Raw genomic sequence first — 26,934 nt, 5'->3', positions numbered from 1 at the left:
ACCTCTCTGAATGGGTGTATTTCACATACACTGACACCTAAACTGACAGTAAATGCAAATAACAAGCATGTCTTTCTGCAAAATCACTCATCCTTTGCTCAGTTGCTGAGTGGATTTACAGCTGTTTTTCAAGGCATGCTTTTCCTATACTCCAGACATTGATAGACACACTGGGGCAACATGCTGTTTCTTTCTCAGTAAATCATGCCAGCTAGTCTACATTTCGTCCAGGTTGAGGTACAATGACCTACAGCTGTCGTTAGCTACTAGTGTCACTGTTGCTAAGCGTAAGTACAGCTGTTCTTCAAGGTAATTATGTTTTCCCTATATAATACATAATACTCCAAACCTTGAAAGAAACACTGGGGCAAAATGCTGTTTTCTCAGTAAATGATAGCAGATAGTCTCTATTCTTGTGCAATGGAATACAATGACCAACAGCTTCAGTTCGCTAAAGCCATCACTGTTGCTAAACGGAGGTACAGGTGTTCAATGTATGTTTTAACTGTACTCCAGGCCTTGAAAGAAGCACTGTGGCAAACTGCTGTTTCTTTCTCGGTAAATCCAGCCTCAATTCTTCCACGGTGGAATACAATGACCTACAGCTGTCGTTCGCGATAGGTGTCACTGTTACAGCAACAGACCTTGGCTGGCAAAAAACACATTGGAATACAATGACCTACAGCTGTCGTTCATTACTGGTGTCACTGTTACAGCAACAAACCTGGGCTGGCAAAACACACACATTGCGCAAGGAAAAGAACTAAGACAAAGATCACTTTTCCTGACAAAGCTAGCCAACTATTTCCCTTCCCCCTCACTGGCACGTCACTCTACCTGCGATGAAAGAGCAGGAGCCATCCTGGTTTCCCCAACAGAAAACACAGACACCGGCACCCAGAGAGGCAGAATGCCACAGTAGTGTGTTTGCCTACGTGTACACGAGGAGTGCCTCAGTAGCGGCAGCCAGGCCGAGTCAGCTGACGACCAAGAGGCAAGTGGGACGCGCGAGCATATAGCACGTGCCGAGTTTACCCAAGCACAGAGTGCATTGTGTTCATCACCGGCTCTGACACAAGCACAGGGTGTATGATAACAACACGTTTTCTGCCTAAGCCGATGACAAAGTAGAACTGTTACACAAACCAAAAGGCTGCAGATGTTTTTGACTTTTTTTTTCTGGGTTGATGACAGCCAAGACGAATTAACACAAACCAAAAGGCTGCAGAAGTTGGGTTTTTTTCTGAGTTGATGACAGCTAAGACGAATTAACACCAAAGCAAAACGCCTGAGGAAACTTGTGACAGCAGGCACACTCAGTCAATGGGACGAGTGCAACAAAGGCAGACAGACTTCAGCATCAGCTAAGCGCATTTTACCACTAGCAATATATTGCCTGTCAGTGTCACTGCCAAAGCCTGTTGTGCACGCTCTAGTCCCAACGCGGACACTTGTTCTAAAACTGTTTATCTATTGTTGTTTTTTTTTCTCTGATTTTCGTCATCTTCTTCTTTATATTGTTTTCTTCTTCAACTCCATCCATTTTCCTCCTTACCTACTCTTCACCCCCCCCCCCCCCCCCCCCATCAAAAGTGGTTTGCGAATCAAGTGACAAGTGTTTTCCCCACAGCTGTCAACACGGGCGCCAACAATGGCAGAGGCCGGTCACAACTCTTAACTGCACATAGCAACGAGATGCTTTCATTATAATGGCTCCCCAATGCTTCATAAAGACAAAACAAGAATAACTAGCCAACCACGCACACAGCATATCAACCTTTGATACTATTACCGCGGAGCACTATCTTTTTAATATGAAATCCGTCACGAAGAAGACAGTATGGTTGTGAGTGAAGTAAGATGACCACGTCGGGGATACCAGAGTCGATAATTATACAAACAAGAAAATTGGTTGATTAAAATCAACATGGCCGAAGCAATGTTTTCATAACAGAAGCGGTAGTGTACGGGCACATGTTGTATTTGGGTTACATGTGTTGCAGAGTATTTGAAAATACGTAGGCATAAAAACATGCAAAGAAGAGTGATAGGTCCCTGTTGTGAATATAGTCAAGTGGATAAATTGATTACTTATGTATCACACTAGTTTTACTGCTACAGCAGTCCCTCTCATGAACGGACACCCTAGGGCCAGTGCAAACCTGTCCGTACATTGCAGGTGGCCGGTCACGGGAGAAGCCCTCCCCCCCATCACACACACTCAGACACACTGGCGGACTGAGTGAGTCTTTGCTACTGGTGAACGAGCTCTTCTTGTACTAAAACAATAAGGTCAAACTACTACAACGTATAACTGAAAGGAAAAAAACCTGTCCTGTAAAAATGACGTTAAATGAACGGTGTCAGAAAAAGAGAGATAAAAGAAATCCTGAAATTCCTGGGGATACAGGCACCGCATGAAAGCAGCCACGAACACACACTTCGCAAAAATATGATTGGAAAACCTACATGTCGTACTTTCTTTTTTTCTGGCTTTATTGAATGCTTCAGGCAGTGACTTTTCCCTGTCCAGTTTCCTCTTTCGTCTCTCTTACCCACTCCCCCCCCCCCCCCCCCCCCTTTCCCCTCCCCGGCCACTCCCTTTACCCAGCCCGGACAGCACAAACTTCTAATCTGCAAGGCAGAGTACACATTTTCTAAAAGGAAGACTACTCCTCTTCAATTATATTCAGAGATCTTCCAGCTGTCTCCACCATAAGCCAAGTGGTCGAGTTACCCCACTTCTGACCCGAATCACCCCCCTCCTGCTGGGTACACGAGCACTCAAGTTAACACAAGACTGACACCTCCGCTTTGACCTGCGTGCCAGGAGTCGGGTGAGAGAGAGAGAGAGAGAGAGAGAGAGAGAGAGAGAGAGAGAGAGAGAGAGAGAGTGACAAACACACACACACACACACATTTCTTTCTTTCTTTATTTGGTGTTTAACGTCGTTTTCAATCACGAAGGTTATATCGCGACGGGGAAAGGGGGGGAGATGGGATAGAGCTTGTTAATTGTTTCTTGTTCACAAAAGCACTAATCAAAAAATTGCTCCAGGGGCTTGCAACGTAGTGAGTACAATATATGACCTTACTGGGAGAATGCAAGTTTCCAGTACAAAGGACTTAACATTTCTTACATACTGCTTGACTAAAATCTTTACAAACATTGACTATATTCTATACAAGAAACACTTAACAATGGTAAAAGGAGAAACAGAATCCGTTCGTCGCCTCTTACGACATGCTGGGGAGCATCGGGTAAATTCTTCCCCCTAACACGCGGGGGTCACACACACATAGACAGAGACATTCATGGAAAGACAGAGGTGGAGAGACTCAGAGCAAAGAGTGTAGGACGGTCTGTAGGGATACATTCTTTGCTTAGAGGGAGACACAGACAAAGACATACATACAGAGAAAGAGAGACAGAGAAAGAGAGACAGAGAGACAGACAGACAGACAGAGAGTGACTCGAGACGGAGAAACAGATAAACGAACACCGGGTGAGAGAAAATGACTCGAGAGAGAGAGAGAGAGAGCGCGCATGAGATCTCGAGAGAGAGAAAAAGATTGAGAGAGAGACAGATACACACACAGACACTAAGGCAGAGCGAGGGAGAGACGGAGAGAGTTGCATGGAGTGTACGTGACAGACAGTGTGTGTTGCTATAAACAGACAGACGAGGTGCAGCTCATTTCCGAAAAAGCGCAATTGGGACAACAGTGATACAGTGACATGAATTCCAAAAACGCACAGCTCATTTCCGGAACAGCACAGATAACAAAGTTGGTTTCAACAACTGATCTCGTGAGAACGGTAACAAACGACTCATGTCACCTCTCCGAACGCATTGCAATAGATGTCCGCTCCTGCGGCCATCAATAAACGGTACTGCTAAAAAGTAACATAAACAGAGTGAGATCCCCCCCCCCCCCCCCCCCCCAATTTTTTTTTTTTTTTTTTTTTTTTAAGAACAAAAGAGTGCTTAGAACCGCTGACCGAGTAATGTTGCCCTTCTGCTGAAAAGTAACGCAAAAATAACAAACTTGTCTTGTGTTGGGTTTTTTTCCCTCAAAAGTACCGCACAGTCAATCAATCAATCAATCAATATGAGGCTTATATCGCGCGTATTCCGTGGGTACAGTTCTAAGCGCAGGGATTTATTTTTTTTTATTTTTTTTATTTTATTTTATGCAATTTATATCGCGCACATATTCAAGGCGCAGGGATTTATTTATGCCGTGTGAGATGGAATTTTTTTTACACAATACATCACGCATTCACATCGGCCAGCAGATCGCAGCCATTTCGGCGCATATCCTACTTTTCACGGCCTATTATTCCAAGTCACACGGGTATTTTGGTGGACATTTTTATCTATGCCAATACAATTTTGCCAGGAAAGACCCTTTTGTCAATCGTGGGATCTTTAACGTGCACACCCCAATGTAGTGTACACGAAGGGACCTCGGTTTTTCGTCTCATCCGAAAGACTAGCACTTGAACCCACCACCTAGGTTAGGAAAAGGGGGAGAAAATTGCTAACGCCCTGACCCAGGGTCGAACTCGCAACCTCTCGCTTCCGAGCGCAAGTGCGTTACCACTCGGCCACCCAGTCCTCAGTGACCCCCAGGAACCGCTTTTGCCGTTTTGCCAAAAAGAAGCAAGATGGATTTATCTTTTGTTTTCTGTTATGTAATGTTGCTATGCATGTGAGGTCGTACCCAGTCCCTCCTACCTGTTATTACCAGCTTCCGCCAGTTACTGTTTGCAATACAGGCACAGCGCACACTCTATAGATGCTATGCTTGCCCAGGTAGTGCAGCGTGGGGCTTAGTGCACGCCATGTGGAAGCAATCAAGCCTGGGTATTGTCGCCCCCCCCCCCCCCCCCCCTGTTCTGCATTCCCCTCTCTTGGCACAGTCCCTCCCGTCACGTACCTCCATTACCTTTCGGTGGTTGTGGAGCGAGATGGTAGAGATGTCACCTTCTCTTGGTGCACAGTTTGTTATTTGACCCAGGTGTGTGCCTGTTTAGGTGTACTTAGCCACGCACACTTCTACTGTTCTAGTTGAATGACCGATGACTTTCACGTGTTACGATGGTGACACGGGGGTATACGAATGGGACATAGATACCGTTTTCTGAGTCACCACAGACAGTTGACCCGTGTCCATCCCAGACTAGAATCGAACCAGCGACCCGAGGATGAAATTTCCAGTGCTCCACCAAATGTACACCAGTGACCTCAACAATAGAGGATCACACACACACACACACGCACACACACACACACACACACACACACACACACACACACACACACACACACACGCACGCACGCACGCACGCACTTTCCCCTCCCCTTCCATATTCTTTACATCCTTCTTCTTTGCCGTCCTTCCCTCCAATATAAAACCAAGTTCGAAACTACCCAGAAACACAGTATCTCGAAAGCACCAGACTAGCCTTCGCTCCAGAACGCTCAAAAGCCATCGTGCATTTTACATGGCTGGGGGCAAGCTACCCATGGGTCTATTTCCCCAAATGGGGTTGTAACCTCAATGCCTGTGCATTATTGCCAATACCACCGCCACCAGAGAGATTGGCTACCCAAATTTCATTATGCGCGTTAGTCTGGCCCCCGTTTATGCATCTGCGCAGAGAAGGGTTTGTAGGCTGGCCATTACATGTATTCCCAGACAGTCGCGTGGTGTGAGCCCCTCCAAAACCACCATCTTCAAGTCCATATTTACGAAGCAGTAATAATACCGTAAGTGCCCTGTGAGTATTGTTTCTGTGAGAACTGCTCTGATAATCGTCTGGCAACTTTGTTCAGGCTACGTATCTCTCTGTATGACTAGTTTGACAAATACCATGCATTATACGATGTAACCCCCCCCCCCCCCCCTCACCCACACAACCTCCGCGTCCCGTATTCTTCTCCCGATGCCCACCCTCACCCCACACACACCCGTACACCAACCGCTTTTTGTCCCCAACTGCATATCCCCGTCCCCAACCCCTCACCCCCCTTTCCCGCCCACCTCTCTTTTACAAAGTGCCTTTCTTATGTCAAAACTCGGTCAAATTGGCAAAGTAGGATTTTAAATAAAAGGAAATATATAATTGTATTACAATATACTTCAATGCAACTCGTGCATATTTTCACAGTAAATCACTGCCGCACTCCCAAGCTCCTGTCAAAACAACGTTGCTTCCGTCATGCTGCCATAACATATACATTCCTCTCAAATTAGTTTACTCTCCTTCTCTCCTGAAACCAGAGATATACAGTATATATGCAGCGAATCACGCCCGCGTTTGATGAACGACCCCTACTTCTTGACATAAATTTACCTGTGCAGCGCAATGTTATGAATTCCCCGCGCCTTGGCAAGGGCCTCCACACCTTTCGCTCACTTGTCTTCCCTCTCACCGCGGGAGGAAAGCTGAACACACATACAAACACTCGTGCAAAATCGTGTGATGTATACACTGAGCCGAACTGAGCTTGAACCAATTTTTGTGTACGAGCAAGGTTTGCCTTTCCGTAACTTCTGCCTATGACCGGTGCCGTCGTCACTGATGTTCTGAGAACGATCTGAGCCGGGAAGAAGTGTTCGTCGTCGTCGTTGTTGTTGTTGCAGTTTTGATGGTGATGATTGTTGTTGTTGTTGTTGTTGTTCTTGTTGTTGTTGATGGTGCTATAGTTCTTTATGCCTTTGTCATTTCTTGTTTTTACAAACATGAGCATTATAACAGTTCCTTCAGTATTGCATTCGTTCTTCTGGCGCAAACTCAAGCGGTAAAAAAACACCCAAAAAATAAGACGCCCCCAAAACACAAGAGTAGACTAACACACACACAAAAAGTTTCCGCTAACGATTTGTGGATAGAGAGATGTGCAGTTTGTTGTTGCAGAAGTGCAGACAAAAACAAACCACACAAAACAAAACAAAACATAAGCTTTTTGTCGTTCGGCGAGTTGGTAGTCGATAAAAAAACATACGCTTTTTTCAATTCGCCGGAAACTTTGCTATTATTTCAGCACAGCTGCCGAACTGTTAATGGTGGGGGAAATAAAAATGTGACGCCATAAACTTTTCATGGCCATTTCGGAAAATGTAGAGAAAAAAATATATTTAAAAAAAACTAGCAACATCCCTGCTAGTGCCAGAATAGTTTTGTTTCAAAGTCTCAAGAGACCACAATCCTGTAATACTCCATGACCCTCCCCCCCCCCCCCCCCCCCCTCTCTCTCTCTCTCTCTCTTCTCTCTCTCTCTGCGTGTGTGAGTGAGTGTGTGTGCTACTCCTGCAAAAGACTCAGATGTATTGTAAATACGCAGAAGCGACCGATGAGTCGGGGGCACGGCAGCAGACGTAACCTGTGCCGGCTGGCAAATGTCACATTCCCTTACAGCTTGCCTGGACATTCGTCCTATTCCACCAACACGTCGCCCATCGATTTTCCTCGTTGCAGCAAATATCACTTTGAGTGCCTGTGTCTGTCTGCCTGCCGTGCCACTGTCTCTGGTCACAACCCATCGTGATCTTCATTCACTTTCTGGGCCATGACTTTTAACTATTCATATTTAGCAAGCAAGTAGACCTACGATGTAAAACAACGTATTTCAGTTTCTTGGCCATGACTTTTACTATTCACATTTAGCAAGCAAGTAAACCTTACGATGTAAAACAACGTATTTCAGTTTCTTGGCCATAAATGTTACTATTCATACTTAGCAAGCATGTAAAACCCTATAGTTATATAGGATGAATCAAAACGTTATTCTAAACCAACAAGTTGGAACGTTAGCAGTCTATCTGGTTTGGGATTCCTATCTACGATGTTAATTAAACAACCTAATGCCTTTCAATATATATCAGACCTATCATGGTGTGGACATACCACTCGAGTGTGCCTGTCTTTGTGCGCTGTACAGCCTCTGCTTCTGGCCACATCCTTACGATGCCCTTTGGTCTGTGACAGGTGGTACTGTGCTGGGTATGTTGTCATGACGTAAACTCTACCCAGTTCTTTGAAACACAACCCGCTTCCTCGCCATTTCCCTTCTCACTACTTTTCATTTTCATTTCTTTGTTTTTTTGTTCAATCGCTGGGAAATTCGGGTCGCTTCCTCCCAGTGGAAAGCTAACAGCAACTGAGACACCAACTGCACTTCTGACAGAATGACCGAGGTCTTTTACGTGCCACGGTGGTTACATGGGGGTGAGACAGGGATACCGCCTCTGAATCTACACACAAAGTTGACCCGTGATTCCAACCGGCCACCCGAGGATCACAAGTCCAGTGCTCTACCAGTACCAACTGAGCTACCACCACCCCACCCCACCCACCCCCCCCCCCCCCTATCTTCCATATTACTCTTTTATTGTGGCGTGTCCTTCTCAATAATTAATAATGTACATGTCTCATTTAAATTCTCTGTCAATATTATGAGAGCCTCTATCGATATGCGTGTCTCGACTTCGCGTGACTAATAGCAACTTTTCGAAAATAAAACCGGATCCATTTTTTTCCAATCCACCACTGGGATGACTCCAAGATGCTCGAAGCAAAGACAAAAGCAATATATTTATACGGTCCAGCATCCCTAGCTATACGGTCCAGCATCCCTAGCTATACGGTCCAGCATCCCTAGCTATACGGTCCAGCATCCCTAGCTATACGGTCCAGCATCCCTAGCTATACGGTCCAGCATCCCTAGCTATACGGTCCAGCATCCCTAGCTATACGGTCCAGCATCCCTAGCTATACGGTCCAGCATCCCTAGCTATACGGTCCAGCATCCCTAGCTATACGGTCCAGCATCCCTAGCTATACGGTCCAGCATCCCTAGCTATACGGTCCAGCATCCCTAGCTATACGGTCCAGCATCCCTAGCTATACGGTCCAGCATCAATAGCTATACGGTCCAGCATCAATAGCTATCGAACTCGTCTTAGTGCAGCATAAACAACGACGTGATCCAAAGAAAACAGCGTGTTCTATTATCAACCGTCAGCGGAAGTGGCGCGAAGGCAGGTTACGGACTGCCCTCATGTTTTTCAAGCGGACTCATGGGACTACCGAACTGATTGTTCGCTTTTTATGTGAAGCATTTGTACAATTTTGGCTACAGCGATTCCTCCATTTTGAAGTCCAAAAGTATCATCAACAAAGAGAACGCTAAAACCTATTAAACCTGCATGCCCACATGAAAGTACTGCATGTACCACTAAACCTGCATCCCCACCGTGATGAAAGTACTGCATGCACCGCTAAACCTGCATCCCCACAGTGATGAAAGTACTGCATGCACCGCTAAACCTGCATCCCCACCGTGATGAAAGTACTGCATGCACCGCTAAACCTGCATCCCCACAGTCAGGGATGTTGCTACAAATCCATACCTATAGGACAAATGTCCTGAGTTCTTCAGCATCAATAGGACATTTGACCGCTTTCAGAAAGTCTAATAGGACATTATGAATTTGCGCCAAACAGCTTATAACACATTCCATGGAATTGTTCCAAAGTCATGTGCCCACACACACACGCACACGCACACACACACACCCACGCGCTGTAGAACACACACATAATATAGTAAATACATCAACACAGTGTGTGTATAATGTTGTATTTGTTTAGTTTCAAAGAAACCACAACAAAGAAACCAACATGAACAACTTCAGAGCTCTTACTTTGATTACAGACTGCATGATTTGGATAAAAGTTGAAAAACAAAATGATCGGTTTGATCTAATGCTGATCTTTTGCAGGCTTTAGGTTTTTTTTCAGCGGCATAATTCAGTGCTTCGTCTCGTATCGAAAACAAAAGCAGACGACAAATTTAGTCAGTTGGAGTTGTCTCCCGTACTCCTGCAGCATGCACTGATCTAAAAATAATCCACTATAATAGACGGTTATACCCAAACGGCGCATACCGCAAACGGTTCGGGAATTCCAGACAAAAGAAAAGATCCGCACTGGCAACTCCAGTGTCAGCTGAACACGAGAGCGTTCGGTCTTTTAGAAGATTTGTATCTTGAAATGAAAATTATCGAATATCGCGCTGTCCGAAGGAATGGAGTACATATCGGACAATGACCACGCTCAGGCTAAAACGATAGGACATCTGACCGACATGCGGCAATGTGAATCGGACATTTGGGGATTTTCATCGATAAATGTCTGATGTCCGACGCCTAACGACATCCCTGCACAGTGATGAAAGTACTGTATGCACCGCTAAACCTGCATCCCTACAGTGATGAAAGTACTGCATGCACCGCTAAACCTGCATCCCCACAGTGATGAAAGTACTGCATGCACCGCTAAACCTGCATGCCCACAGTGATGAAAGTACTGTATGCACCGCTAAACCTGCATCCCCACAGTGATGAAAGTACTGCATGCACTGCTAAACCTGCATCCCCACAGTGATAAAAGTACTGTATGCATCGCTAAACCTGAATCCCCACAGTGATGAAAGTACTGCATGCACCGCTAAACCTGCATGCCCACAGTGATGAAAGTACTGTATGCACCGCTAAACCTGCATGCCCACAGTGATGAAAGTACTGCATGCACCGCTAAACCTGCATGCCCACAGTGATGAAAGTACTGCATGCACCGCTAAACCTGCATCCCCACAGGGATGAAAGTACTGCATGCACCGCTAAACCTGCATCCCCACAGTGATAAAAGTACTTCATGCACTGCTAAACCTGCATCCCCACAGTGATAAAAGTACTGCATGCACTGCTAAACCTGCATCCCCACAGTGATAAAAGTACTGCATGCACCGCTAAACCTGCCTCCCCACCCACACCCCACCAACTTTAAAAAGTCTGCAGGTATTGCAGTAGCTCTATAATACTGGTCCAGCACCCCCCACCCCCCCCCCCCCCCCACACACACACACACACACACCCCATCCCCTCCGCTGGTTATTGGCCCATTGACATACCTGGACAGTCACATCGTTTCCATCCCTCACGACGGTGGTTCGAGTCCGTGTATCAGCGCTACCCAGGGGATCCCTCTGTTATTGATCGACCTGTTCACTGTTTTACCGGCAGCACGTGCTGTTACACTCACAGCTTTCACGTCAAACAAGTAACTCGCCGGCCTGAATTATGAATGCCCGCCACATTTCCATTACTCATCCGCTAAAATGATTTAAGGGACAAAAGGCCAGGGTACACATGTGCACGCCTACCATTGTCGTCTGCCCACATCGACTATCCATTTCACGCGCATACCTTCACAGCCAGGGCTCGCTTCTGTGTGACTTTCCAATAATCAGCTGTACCGCGCTCATCAGCGCTTTTGAAAGGATTGCCCCAGGACTGAGTCATTCGTTGCAAAGCAAAGATGAAAAGCCTTTTCAATTTTTAGTATACTACTAAAGTGTAATGTATTCCTGTACTGTTTTTAGGTTTCAATTTCATGCCTCTGATGTTCGGTGGTTGAGGTAGGAGCTTGTGCGCGCGCGTTTTGTGTGTGTGTGTGTGACTGCCTGTCCATGTTTGTGAATATATATATATATATATGTGTGTGGATACGAGCGTCACGCAGCGCGTGTCTGTGTACGTACGTGCGTGGGTATGTATGAGTACGTGCGTGTGTCTGTAAGTATGTGCGTGGGCGCGTCTTACAAAAATAATCCTTTCCCCAAGACAAACCCGAACATAAGAAAGGCATCCCCCCCGAGTAAATCTCAGTGCTACGCCGTCGCTTAAAAAAAACCTGTTTAATGATGAGCCCACCCTGTGCATGTACTGGAGGTAAAAACTGCTATCTTTTCAACTTTCTCTTTCCACCCCGGGGACACCCTACCCTCTCTCTGTCCCTCCTTCAGAGTTTATGTTAGGAACACCTCTCCCTCTCTCTGTCCCTCCTTCAGAGTTTATGTTAGGAACACCTCTCCCTCTCTCTGTCCCTCCTTCAGAGTTTATGTTAGGAACACCTCTCCCTCTCTCTGTCCCTCCTTCAGAGTTTATGTTAGGAACACCTCTCCCTCTCTCTGTCCCTCCTTCAGAGTTTATGTTAGGAACACCTCTCCCTCTCTCTGTCCCTCCTTCATCAAAATGCTTCAGAGTTTATGTTAGGAACACCTCTCTCTCCCTCTCTCTGTCCCTCCTTCATCAAAATCTTTCGGAGTTTTTGTTAGGAACACCTCTCCCTCTCTCCAAATCCAGTCCTGCCAGAGTTTATCTTGGGAACTTCCCTCTCTCTAAAATCAACGATGTAAATTGCTCGGGGGAGTCAATGATGTTAATCTAACTAGCCGGTGGAATGGGGTTGTGTAAGCACCGGTCTGTGTGTTTGCGCGCTCGTGCCGCCGCATCGTAAGGTTGGCAGACAGCTGCCCTCTGCGCGGCCAATGCAGACCACAAAAGCCTTATGTAACACGTGCTACTCGGCCTTTGGTGCTGGCGATGATGATGGTGATGATGATGTGTGTGTATGTGGAGGGGTTACTATTTATGCGTTATGTTTGGTACTGTGTGTGTAGTACGTGCTGTTTTTGTGTGGTTTGTTTGTGGAAATGAGGGCCGTTTGCCGTCATTACCGGCGGGGTGTTGTTGGTTTTGTTGCATGTTGTTCTTTTTCAGTACTGGGGGAAAAGAGGTCGACATGACAGTAGTGAGTACAGCAAGAAAAAAAATGCAACTCCAAAATACTAGCCCCCCCCCCCCCCTCCTCTCTCTCTCTCTCTCTCTCTCTCTCTCTCTCTCTCTTTCTCTCTCTCTCAGAGAACGACAACCAGAACTGTAAATGCCCACGTCTGAAAACGCTTAGGTCTGCAGGATTCTCTTGCTGTATATTCATGCAGGCAGGTGGTTGATGCGTCATTTTTGCCAACAGGCGGTACCGACATCACAAGCAGCTGCATACGCTTGATCTTCACTGGAATACTAATCACCAATGAAACTGTATCAATGTAAGCGTACCACTCACCCGTGAAAGAGTGGTCAGCGATGTCATATTTACTCAAAACGTGAATTGGATGTCATACGACAGCACACTCATCATAAACTTGTAAAACACACACACACAAACAAACACACACACACGATAACGAGAGAACAAGAAGGGCAAACCCCATGCGACTCACATGCTTGACCTTGACCTTTACATAACTAAACCTAGCAATGACATCATACACTAAGAACTGCTTTACACATTTTTCCTACCAAAATACATGTGACCTTGACCCAAGGTCAAGGTCATCCAAGGTCATGCAACACAAAGCTGTTAATTCAAGACATAGGAAGTACAATGGTGCTTATTGGCTCTTTCTACCATGAAATATGGTCACTTTTAGTGGTTCACTACCTTATTTTGGTCACATTTCATAAGGGTCAAAGTGACCTTGACCTTGATCATATGTGACCAAATGTGTCTCATGATGAAAGCATAACATGTGCCCCACATAATTTTTAAGTTTGAAACAGTTATCTTCCATAGTTCAGGGTCAAGGTCACTTCAAAATATGTATACAATCCAACTTTGAAGAGCTCCTGTGACCTTGACCTTGAAGCAAGGTAAACCAAACTGGTATCAAAAGATGGGGCTTACTTTGCCCTATATATCATATATAGGTGAGGTATTCAATATTATCTCAAAAACTTCAGAGTAAAAAGGGGAAAAATAGCTGTTTTTTAGACAACATTTATGGCCCCTGCGACCTTGACCTTGAAGCAAGGTCAAGATGCTATGTATGTTTTTTGGGGCCTTGTCATCATACACCATCTTGCCAAATTTGGTACTGATAGACTGAATAGTGTCCAAGAAATATCCAACGTTAAAGTTTTCCGGACGGCCGGACGGACGGACGGACGTCCGGACGGACGGACGGACGACTCGGGTGAGTACATAGACTCACTTTTGCTTCGCATGTGAGTCAAAAAGGAAGGAAGGCATGCCTATATATATATATATATGTTAGGCGCGTTTGATCGATCTGCGCGATCGCGCGATCGCGCTGCGCGTTTGGTGGATCGATCAAACGCGCACACATCGATCGATGTGTGCGCGTTTGATCAATACAAAGAATACAAGAATCGTTAAAACGCGCAGCTCTCATATACTTGCGCATTTGGACGATCCGTCTCACAAATCACCTTTAATAGCAAATGATTTAAAAGTTCAGCTGTTTTCATGAGATGTCAGAGGGATGGACAGAGATGAGGAAGGAGGGATTGGGGGGAGAGACTGAGAGACTAAGAGAGAGACTGAAAGAGAGAGAGAAAGTGTGTGTGTGAGAGAGAGAGAAGAGAGAGACAGAGAGCAGAGAGGAGAGAGACAGAGAAGAGAGAGAGAGAGACTGAGACTAAGAGAGAGAGAGACAGAGAGAGAGAGAGATCCTGAGAGATTGAGCGACTAAGAGAGAGAGAGAGACAGAGAGAGAGAGAGAGAGAGAGAGAGAGAGAGAGAGAGAGAGAGAGAGAGAGACTAAGAGAGGGACTAAGAGAGAGAGACAGAGAGAGAGAAGAGAGAGCGATAGAGAGAGAGAGAGAGACTCAGAGAGAGAGAGAGAGAGAGAGACTGAGAAACTAAGAGAGAGAGAGAGAGAGAAACATTAAAACATAGAACTTTATTACAGGAAAGATAGCATTAGGTCCGTAGGGCCTTTCTTCCAGCTAGTCCTGATCTAAGCAAAATGGTTATAATAATCGAAATGGGAATACATAGGAACAAACTTTTTATGATGAAACGCAGACACACGCAATAATAGTAATATGAGAATAAGATCATAAGAGAGAGAGAGAGAGAGAGAGAGAGAGAGAGAGAGAGAGAGAGAGAGAGAGAGAGAGAGAGAGAGAGAGAGAGAGAGAGAGAGAGAGAGAGAGAGAGAGAGAGAGAGAGAGAGAGAGAGAGAGAGAGACTGTTTGAAAGATTGAGAGGCCTGACAACAAACAAATCAAAAACGTTGTTGGGGTATATTTCGGAACATTCCTGTATTTGAAACTTTTCTTGTGTGTGGTAGGGACTTACTTTGTGACAGATCGTCCAAATGCGCAAGAGTATAAGAGCTGCGCGTTTTAACGATTCTTGTATTCTTTGTAGCCTATTCTTTGCATCGATCAAATGCGCACACATCGATCGATGTGTGCGCGTTTGATTGATCCACCAAACGCGCAGCGCGATCGCGCGATCGCGCAGATCGATCAAACGCGCCTAACATATATATATATATATGTATCACAATCCATGACCTGAATCGCTCTGGCCCTTTTTTTGTGTGAAAAGGACAGGAATTCTCCGCTTTCAACCGCAGACAACTTACTTGTTGAGCCGACAGTTTGTTCTGCCAACACACACACACACACACCAAACCGTACAAAACACCAGCTGCTACATAATAATTTATTATAAATCCAGATAAGACTGAAACAGAGATCAACAATTCATGGCAATTGAATTAAGTATTCCTCATAAATTCAGACAAGATGGAAACAGGCATCCATAGTCCGTGTATGTCAATACACTTTTCCATTTCTACGAGTAGCCCGATACTCTAAATTCAGACAAAATGGAGACAGGCGGCAACAGACCTTATCAATAGACTGTGCCATTCCGAGTCACATAATACACATTCAGACAAGATGGAAACGGGGACTAATAGGTCGCAGCGAGACTGTTCCATTCCAAAGAAGCAATTCGACCAACAGCGCACGTTCCGAGCATCAGAATCGATAGCACCGTTTACTACACGGCTCGTGCACTGCTGGCATTCAGATGACTACAAGTGGCGCGAGTTTATCCCGATCATAACTGTGGGGCATATGCTGCAGGTCTGTGAGTATGCCATGCCAACAGTGTTCTGGCTCGATGCCCGAGTGGCAGAAAACGAGATGATGATTTCCCCCTCTTTCTGATGCAGCGAAATTGGTATAATTGTGGAGTAAATCATAGCTCCTCTGCGAAATACGATCGAACTTTTAAGCGTAAGCATCTTGATCAAAAGAATATGTCATAAACTCACAAAATAAGTCCCTACACACCCCCCCCCCCCCCCCCACGCCTTCTCTGCACACATAAGCAATAATGGAACAATAATTACTGAGTCTACATTCCAGCAAGTCATGGCTAACAATCTCTCAGTTAAACTTTCAGTGAAAAGTATACATAATTTGTTCGCCGGTTCCCAAAATGACACGTGGCTATGATCAGCTGAAGTTCTCATCAGGTCAGACACGTTTGACCTTGAGTGGGTACGCCAACGGTGTTGACCACCAGGGCATAAGCGGATCAGTCTGACGAAGCCATATCCTAAGAATCAACTCCTACGACTGAATGATGAATCCGTCACGGCCCTCCCGCTCCTAACCTACTTGTGCGAAACTTCAGAAGGTCATCGAATATTATATATGGCCGCTTCTATCTTCCTGCAAACCTAGGGAATCGTCTGCTTCTCTGTGGTGTTTTGAATCCAGATATGTTTCAGTGGTGTTTGTAATGTACACCTTCCTTAACGTGCAATCGATGGTGTCGACCGTTTCAACGATCGTGTGTCAGGCACCACAGATCTGTCACGGCTTTTACATTGAGTTCGTACATCCCTTCACTTTGAGACGTAGCGAACAGGACGTACATCCCTTCACTTTGACACGTGGCGAACAGGACGTACATCCCTTCACTTTGACACGTGGCGAACAGGACGTACATCCCTTCACTTTGACACGTAGCGAACAGGACGTACATCCCTTCACTTTGACACGTAGCGAACAGGACGTACATCCCTTCACTTTGACACGTAGCGAACAGGACGTACATCCCTTCACTTTGACACGTGGCGAACAGGACGTACATCCCTTCACTTTGACACGTGGCGAACAGGACGTACATCCCTTCACTTTGACACGTGGCGAACAGGACGTGACCGTTTTAACGAGAAGAGGGGGGGGGGGGGGGGGGGGGGGGGGGGGGGGGGGGGGGGGGGGAGGGGTATCTTTAGCTTCAGATCTGTAGTTTGGGCAGACTTCATGATTTAGATTGCGGTGTGTTTGCAATATATTGATTTCAGTTTGAACCGCATTTGTAACGCTCTTTTATTTCAAACAACAAAAATCAACAAAATCCACGTACATTGTTTATCCGCTTTGAATTCAGCTTTCAGTTTGCACTCAAGGAGTCTTTGACCTTTATGCAAGCTACAGTGAACATTCCTATGCGTACCAAATAAACTTGATCTTTTTGAAGAAATTCCTCCGAGTTTGCATTTGACCCCCCCCCCCCCCCCCCCCCCCCTCAAACGTCCCTGACACCTTGCCAGCAGAAGGCCGGCATAAGGAACGGTGCGATGTGTTGTAACAGTAACACACACTCAGTTTTGCTTGGCACCAAACTCTCTCCTCTCAAGGAGCCGAAAAAACGGCAAAGAAGCGAGAAAAGGATACCGAAGAACTTTCGCCGTCTGCTGAATGCCCCCGGGTATCGCCCTCCGAAGATGAAACGTTTTACGGGTGTGCTTATCACCTTGTTGAAAAACACAGGTGCAAAACTCACCCATCCGGGCTCTCTGCTTTACAATTTCAAAAATATACAGACCCCACTGTAGAGGCAGTGAATCGGACTTGTTATCTCCCTTTTTCCTTCTAAATGTGGATGATATTTTGTGTTAAACTTTCTGACTGTTTTTGCTTACTGTGTAAGGGTTTCACTGTCTGCCATGTTCCTCTTGTAAATTTGTTTGAAGACACCGTTGTTGTTTTCACCTTATGTCAATGTACATTTCATGAACATGTAAAATATGAATAAACATTGTTTAAACCAATCGGACTATGGTCGATGTCCGACGCCTATCGACATCCCTGACTACCACGAACGAACTCCGTCACCCTTTTTGACTGTGTAAATCTGTTTTCTTTAGAATTTAGCCTTTTGAAACAAAATAGAACAAAAACTAACTGAACGAATTACAAGATTGATATTGACTTGTGCGAATTTTATTTTGAAAACAATGAATAGACACTACCATAAAAGTAACGAAATACTGAGTTTGACTGGTGCGAATCTAGCAACAATGTGTGAAATACTGAGTTTGACTGGTGCGAATCTAGCAACAATGTGTGAAATACTGAGTTTGACTGGTGCGAATCTAGCAACAATGTGTGAAATACTGAGTTTGACTGGTGCGAATCTAGCAACAATGTGTGAAATACTGAGTTTGACTGGTGCGAATCTAGCAACAATGTGTGAAATACTGAGTTTGACTGGTGCGAATCTAGCAACAATGTGTGAAATACTGAGTTTGACTGGTGCGAATCTAGCAACAATGTGTGAAATACTGAGTTTGACTGGTGCGAATCTAGCAACAATGTGTGAAATACTGAGTTTGACTGGTGCGAATCTAGCAACAATGTGTGTCGTCTGATGACGATACGCAGACGACAAAAATAGTTTGTATGCTGTACAAAGCAAAACCTGCATTTTACAAACAAGCCAGGACTACTTTTTTGATTGAAGCATTTTGGAAATATTAATTTACTCCCCAATTAATATTTAAAATCTTTCTTTTTTTGTTGCGGTTTTACACAAAATATCTGAGAGCTGCAATCGTCTTACAACAGAAATCGGATGAAAGTTACAGAAAAAGCGGCACACACCCACTTCCTGTCTGCAAGGTATTCAATTTTCCTTCTACAATTTCGACGCAAAAAAAAAAAAAAAAAAAGCACAGCCGTGTTTTTAAACAAAAACTTCACTTATCCTATGTGGATTCTTTATTTTTTTAATGAACAGGGTCCCCAAGAATGGCGTTTTTAATCATGCCCAATGCATGCTGGGACACATTGCTTTTCTGGCCTGGCACATGTGGGTTTGGCACATCAATTAATTTGAAACACTGCAGCTGCGAGGGACTATTAAAAATGCATGCAGCGATGATTCCGACACTGAGTCACCTCAAATGGCCTGACATTTACCCTCGGCGGGTTTTTCCACACCAATAAAAAATTTAAAAAACCGAGGTCAGAAGGGCAGAGTCAGAACAAACACAACAACCGAACCCAAACGACTTTTACACCTTCATGCACACCACCACAGATCTGTCGAGACTAGTACATGTGATCAGAGCATCCCTGCATTTTGACACATACTAAAACTCTATAGCCTGACTGCTTTTTCAGCTTGGCAGTAATTCCTTGTTGGATTAATCAGTATCGCAGATAGATATATAAGTGTCGGGTACGAAATGATTCAGAAAAAAAATCTGTCTTTGTACTGGAAGCAGTAATGCTGTTGATTGTTGTTGATACGTGTCCAATAAGTGGGGTGTCCAATTAGTGGGGTGTCCAATAAGTGGGATTCTGTAACCACATGCAAAAGCCCATACTACGCATCGCGTCATAACAAAAACTGGGCAGATGCGTTTGAGTGCAGATCTGTGTGATAAGACCGGTTATTGTACAACCAATAACATGACTGGAAAGCCCATTCATTCCCCTACCATAATATAATCAACAGACAGATTGATTTCACGCAAGGTCGTGTCCATACAGAGGAACCTACAACACAGACACACCCAAAACTCAATTTCGCAAAACCTAGATTCCCCCGTTTTTGGGAATGTCTGTGTTGTAGATTCCCCCGTTTTTGGGAATGTCTGTGTTGTAGATTCCCCCCGTTTTTGGGAATGTCTGTGTTGTAGATTCCCCCGTTTTTGGGAATGTCTGTGTTGTAGATTCCCCCGTTTTTGGGAATGTCTGTGTTGTAGATTCCCCCGTTTTTGGGAATGTCTGTGTTGTAGATTCCACTGCATGGACACTACCTTATGTAAATATAATTATGAATATAATTATGGTAGGGGAATGAATGGCCTTTCCTGTAATATAATTAGGTGTTTTTTTCAATAAACGGCCTCATCACAAAGATGTGCACTAAAACATATCAGACGGTTAGTATAGAAGGATTGAGGGCGATGTACAAGACAGTCTTCGTGGGTAGGAAGGTATCTTTCCCATTCTGGGGATGATAATCTCAAGCGTGCAAATGGATTTTTACCTGAAGTTTCACTTTATTACAGCTTTGCAGAACAGGCTCATTTAAATGCAATGAACAAAACATAGATTATTTTGATAAATATCGAATAAAGGCTTCTGTTACAATTTTGTGCCAGCAAAATAGAAAAAAGACACAACTTGATAATTAACGCATAAATGCTTCTGAGAAATTGCTTGCTGTTTGTGTTACAATTTTGCGCCAAGGAAAAAGCCTGAGCCAACAAAGGCTGTCAAGTAAGGATGGTGTAGGCGATTTCAACAGGGCCTTCAACTGCTAGTCACCTGACGTGATGTTGTTCTAATCATGCGTGCAGTCGTTTGTATGTGCACCAGATGTTCCACCTGATTCATCCTAGTGAACTGACTACCTTCATGCACATGACGCGTGTTTACTGGACCAAACGTATTGGTGAGTCATTACATGTTCGACGTACAAAGCTGAAAAGTGCAGATGAACTGCCAAAGTTGTTTTGTGTGTGTGTGTGTGTGTGTGTGTGTGTGTGTGTGTGTGTGTGTGTGTGTGTGTGTGTGTGTGTGTGTGTAACTTTGACTGGCATTTGTATCAGTGGCCTATTTTTACGTTTTGAACGTAAAAACATCTTTTGGAGTGAAGTCTCGAGGGAGGAGGCGAGATAGTATATAAACAGGCGTCTGAAACTTATACTTTTGTTGATTCTATCTATGTGTATGACTGCGAGAGTGGATCGTGGTGTGGTTAGTTAGTTAGCAGTAACTAACCGTTCATAATCACCTTTTGTGATCTGTGAAACGTGACATACAAAAAGCCTTGATTACCCCAAACGAAACACAGTGGATGTAATAGTGATTTTATAGTATCAATAGTTAGTGTCGTGTGTCAAACAAAAAATCAGATTTGGACATGTAGGTGCTGTAGGTCTCCATAACGAACAGCCAGACGGTCACACACACACACACACACACACACACACACACTCTCTCTCTCTCTCTCTCTCTCTCTCTCTCTCTCTCTCTCTCTCTCTCTCTCTCTCTCTCTCTCTCTCTCTCTCTCTCTCTCTCTCTCTCTCTCTCTCTCTCTCTCTCTCTCTCTCTCTCTCTCTCTCTCTCTCTCTCTCTCTCTCTCTCTCTCTCTGTCTCTGCCTCTCTCTGTCTCTGTCTGTCTCTGTCTCTCTCTCTCCGGTTCAACACAACACACAGAGGTTCAACACGACAGTACCAAATGTGCAACCAATCCAACACACAGCTCATGAGAACAGTGTGACCAGAGGCAAGTGAAGAACTCTCAGCACAGTTTCAGATCCACCCTGATATACGTTACCACTGCTCTGCCTTTCGAGAACAACGCCCATAGACATCCAAACATGTCATACGTAATGCCAAAGGAAGAACACACCTTATGTTTGGTTGACCTATTCGCAAGGTGCAATGTCTGTAAACCCCTCTAAATAACAAAAACAACAAACAATACTTGACTGAATGTAAAAACATCCGCTTAGGTACTAGTATCGCTCGACATCCGTTGGAAACAAACGGGAAGACAAAGGAAGACGTCACAGAAGAGACAAAGCAAGAGACAAGAGTGCCGACAACCAGGGCATGATGGGCGACAGAACAGCAAGAGAGACAAGACACGACACGACACGGGTGACAGACAACAGTAGGTAGCGGGGTTAAAGAACGTATTCACCACCAGAGAGTCAATGTCGCTCAGGCCGGACAGAATCTTCCTCAGACGCCCCATTCTGCCTTGTTCGGCATCGTGCATTATGCGCGTGGCCACCTCAGCACAGCATCATCGTCACTCTCATCGCCACCGTCGTCACCATCGACGATAGCCTTGAGCGGCACTAGCAGCAGCAGCTGCGTTACGACCACCGACACAAAAAAAGCAACACGGGACCCCGCCGTCCGCCGCCACTCGCGCTCCTCTCCGCGAGTCGCCTGCATCATTGTTCCTCTTCCAGCCTAACAACTTCCGTCGTCGCCACCCATATAATCACCGTCTGCTGCTGCTGCTGCTTGCCTTTCACATGCTCCCACACTTCCTCTGCACAGTCCGGTCACTGGGTGGTGGCTGGGGCGGCGCGGCGGGTCCTCTCCTGGTCAGCAGCTCCGGCCATCACCGCAGGGTCTGACCAAGGGCCTTGAGCTCGGACACTGTCATTTTGCCCCGTCCACTACCCCGCGCTGACAGCCACCATTTGCAAGACATTAATAATGCCACTAGGCAAGTGCCATCCCATAATGTTATGTCGTGAACGGGCTGTGCTAGGAACGAGGCTGGGCAAGCGTGCGACAGACAAGTAGCGGGCCCCAGCTGATTGCCGAGTGAATCACACACACGGAGATCAATACTGCTTGCTGGCGGATGCCTCGCTCGCCATGTGTGTGTGCGTGTGTCACAAAGGATGCCACACTGCAGCTATGCATTCACACCAACAGTAGCAGCAGCATCCAAGCAGGGGAGGATATCCTTAATTAACACCATGATACAACCACCGCAATCTTTGATTGTAATTACCGGTACTCGCATGATCTACTTCCAGTCACCGCAATTTTTGATTATATTTACCGGTATTCGCATGATTTAACTTCTAGCCACCGCAATCTTTGATTATATTTACCGGTATTCGCATGATCTAACTTCTAGCCACCGCAATCTTTGATTATATTAACCGGTATTCGCATGGTCTAACTTCCAGCCACCGCAATCTTTGATTATATTTACCGGTATTCGCATGGTCCAACCACAGGCGGAAGGTATCGTCCACTGGACTACTACTATCACAGAAAGACTACAAGTAGTCTTTCTGTGATAGTAGTAGTCCAGTGGACGATACCTTCCGCCTGTGGTCCAACTTCCACCCAAAACTATGGCGAAACAACCAGAAAAACTGTAAACCAATCCAGTTATTAGAACTAGAATGTACTCTCAAAACTGGTCACAGCTGTATTCTTTATAATTAGTGATCAAAGCCTGTTCAATTGACGTGCCCTTAAAACATCAGCTACAATGGCTGAAACTTCAACAAAGGACGTAGCCGATGGTGAATCATCAGATATATAACAGGAAGATGTAAACGCATCAACGGACAAAGTATTTCAAAAGGCAACAGGCCTAACCACTGATAGTCAGCACCTTAAATGCTTGGCATTTAAATCACTTCCCTCATCAGTGTAACTTTGTCTTAGCAGAACAGGAAGAAGTTTATTACAGGAAAGAGAAATCAACAAAGGTCACAGACAATCTTGAGAAAAAAAATGGTCTGGTCCAAAATGCAAGGTTGATTAACTGTTGAGTCATCACTTTTAATCCTGTGTGGGTTACGAATAAGATCAAATTTTCTTCGACTTTCAAGTTTCAACCAACAAAAGATAGGATTTAGCGGTGCAGTTTCCTGCTCTGAAATGTTTGCTTTCTGCACCACTTTATGAGGGACATAATGTCTCGGGCATCATGAACAAACCACTCCTCCTTTCAACCACAATCTGCTTATCAAATCCTCCACTGTCAAATGTATGCAGTCAAACCCTCATAGGACCAAGAGAGAGAGAGAGAGAGGGAGAGACTGGGACAGAGAAGAGAGAGAGGAACCTGTCATATCAGATCCTACAAATGAAGGGAAACTCTCCAAAAAGGCTCCTGCTTCTGTCCGCTGACAGGTAAACTGACCAAAGAGTACACACGCCTGTGATAAAAAGTCCGCTGACAGGTAAACTGACCAAAGAGTACACACGCCTGTGATAAAAAGTCCGCTGACAGGTAAACTGACCAAAGAGTACACACGCCTGTCACAAAGAGTCACCTAACCAGCTACACTTTTGGCTGGCTCTGACCTTATCTTCTGAGCACTCTGAGATCGGCACCACTACAGAATGACTCGCAGACTATCAAATAGGGGGTTGCTTACCTCGACCACTTTCAACGTCAAGGTAAAAATGAGCCTCAATGCAATGTTTGTTCCGCAGAGAATTCGTCACAGTCAGTGACCATCCTCGCCCACAAGTCACTAAAGGGTCCCATCAACAGTTCACAAGAAGAAACTGCCAAAACAGAACATGATAGCCAACTTCCTGTCAAAGGATTGACCACACCATCAATGTTGTCAAGTGCGAACAGTTACAAGAAGAACAAGAACAAGAACTTAATACGCCATATACTGATATAGCATAAAAGCCATTGGTATTTGTCCTCGTGTGGAAACAATCATACCCCATACCTTTAACGTGCATACCCCAATGTACACTACATTGGGGTATGCACGTTAAAGATCCCACGATTGACAAAAGGGTCTTTCCTGGCAAAATTGTATAGGCGTAGATAAAAATGTCCACCAAAATACCCGTGTGACCTGGAATAATAGGCCGTGAAAGGTGGATGCAGCGCCTAAAGGCAGTCGATCTACTGGCCGATGTGAATGCGTGATATATTGTGTAAAAAATTCCATCTCACACGGCATTAATAGGTAACATGCGCCTTGAGTCGCCTTGTGTGGTGAGATACGTGCGCGATATAAATCCTCGTAAATAAATAAATAAATGAATAAATAAACACCCATACACTCCTTGCATCTACGATACAATCATATAATTAACAAAGGCCAGAAGGCTTACAACAACAACAACATAACCGATTTTACAGTTAACAAGCTGATTAACAATGTCTCATATCCAGCTGGCTCTTGAAAGTTAATTGGTAAGGTGTGTTATATGATACGGAAGTCAAAGAGAAAATGAGGATCTTTATTGAGCGTGCTTACGTAAATCAATTCAACTACAAGATCTTTTAATCTCCTCTGCAAACTGAACTCTGAAGAATGCCACACCCAACTAATCCTGCCATTTGTAGAAACAGGTCAACGATGGTTCCATTAGAATAAAAGCCACGCTGATGAAATTGGTAATTTGATACGGAGGACAACCTGTTATGTTCACACGTCCACTTCCACAAGTATAGTAATGCAATTCAACTTTTCACCAGCGAATGAAAGGTGTTTCGATAACCCTTCTCGCTGATGTTATCTCCTGCCTGCCAAAAATAACCAGGGACATGATTTCCAGGTTTGACATTGATTCCTTATGACAGATCAACACAACAGCTGTAAGCAGATTAACTGAAACAGTGAGACCAGCTTTCTCCATTAAAACTGGATTCAATATAAGATCATATTAATTCATCTCAAAGCTTGCTCTAACTTACAAGCAATTAACAACTAACCCATAAGTCTGCGGTATGTAAGAACAATGAACCTGTAACAGGTGACTCAAAGTCACAATTAGTGCAATAGCAACACATGAGCCTTCACAACAGTCATATAACCACATCCACAGTGACACTACAACAGAATAACAAAGATGCACACATCCGGTTCATGAATTAAGTCCTCTGTGCCACTCCAGACAACTTCGTGAATTAAACAAAAAACAGCCCTTACAATTACATTGTATTTAAAATGTAACTAAGAAAAGGGGAAATTTATTGTGAGAAATCATGCAGTGTATAATTATTCCAGCACAGCTTACTGATCCATGTCGGAAGATCTGTCTGCAATTTGACACAAAATCCCACAGAGGGCAGCTTCGAGTAAACGCAGTGTAAACAACCTAGCACTGCTGAGAAATTCGGGATACCAGAAACCACCAGTCATGATCTGAAAAGGTCCAAATGGCCTATGAAAAGAGCACTCAATTGAACCAAAACATGTGAACACAAAAGTTGTGACATTAGCATTCAAATGACAAAAGACACTTTGACGCACAAAAGAAATGCCACGACAGGTACACCACTCGGAAATCACGTGCAATTACAAATGAACCCCACGAGATGACGAGACAGTACGGAAGATAAAGCAACAGTAAATGTTAGGTACACAACGGCTTGGACAAAAAGTGCACCGCGAAAGACAAGGACACTTTTGCAAGCGGAGATGTGAACGGAAGCTATTTCAAATATTGTTAAGCACAGAAGATTAAGAAGGACGCAAATCCGTAAGCAACGTGCAGATTGAACACAAGCAGTACAGAATCACACAGCGAAAATCAGTCAAACAAAGCATTCATCTTACTTTTTGTCTGAAGAAAGTCAGAAGGACAAGCCGGACGAGAGGAATTTCTGAGACTAAACAAGTCGACTTATGCCAGCAGAGATTAGTGGATATTTGTTAGTGACACTGTGCGAACAGTCTGGGTGCAACAGCACATGCAGATTGATTCAAAACGACAAGTCCCCACAACAAGACGGGAAACACGAGTTGCGTAAGGTTCATCTCCACAGAGGATCTATTAGTTGCAAGTTACACAACTCAAAAAGGAAACATTAGTTGAAGAATGAAACTCCAAAAGAAAACATTAGTTGAAAGGTAAACCTAAAACATTACTAGAAAAGCACAACTCCACAAAGAAAAGAAGAGTTGAACTTGCTAGGTACTACTCGAAAAAAGAAACCTTTGTTGCAACTGCAAGGCACAATTCCAAAAAAGAAACATTCGTTGCAAGGCACAACTCCAGAAAAAAATTAAAGATGCAACTCTAGAAAGGAAAGATTAGTTGCAATGCACAACCAGAAAGACAAGTAAGTTGCAAGGTAGCACTCCAGGAAGGACACAGTAGTTACAAGGCACAGCTGCAGAAGGAAATATAAGTTGCAAAGTGCAACTCTAGAAAGGAAACAGAGGGTGCATGGTGCAACTTGAGAAAGGAAAGATTAGTTGCAATGCACAACCAGAAAGACAAGTAAGTTGCAAGGTAGCCACCCCAGGAAGGACACATTAGTTACAAGGCACAACTCCAAACGGCAAGCAAGAGTGTTGACAGATATGACCCAACCAGCAGAGATGGATCCTCAGTGACAATGACAAACAAGAGACGCCACTGTCAGCAACACAGAGAGAAGGGTGACAGAGAGACCTCATGCAATTGCAAAAT

General features: G+C 44.7%; 1 protein-coding gene across 3 annotated transcripts in view; it reads right to left on the bottom strand.

The window, feature by feature from the left end:
* The window catches only part of LOC138958042 (voltage-dependent L-type calcium channel subunit beta-1-like), a 76,940-nt gene that overhangs the window by 39,290 nt on the left and 10,716 nt on the right, over nucleotides 1–26,934 (bottom strand). The window lies entirely within an intron of this gene.

This window comes from Littorina saxatilis, linkage group LG2 (assembly GCF_037325665.1).
Source record: "Littorina saxatilis isolate snail1 linkage group LG2, US_GU_Lsax_2.0, whole genome shotgun sequence".
In the NCBI taxonomy this organism is placed as follows: domain Eukaryota; kingdom Metazoa; phylum Mollusca; class Gastropoda; order Littorinimorpha; family Littorinidae; genus Littorina; species Littorina saxatilis.
The sequence above is the reverse complement of the archived record's forward strand: the minus strand, read 5'-3'. Positions and strand labels throughout refer to the sequence as shown.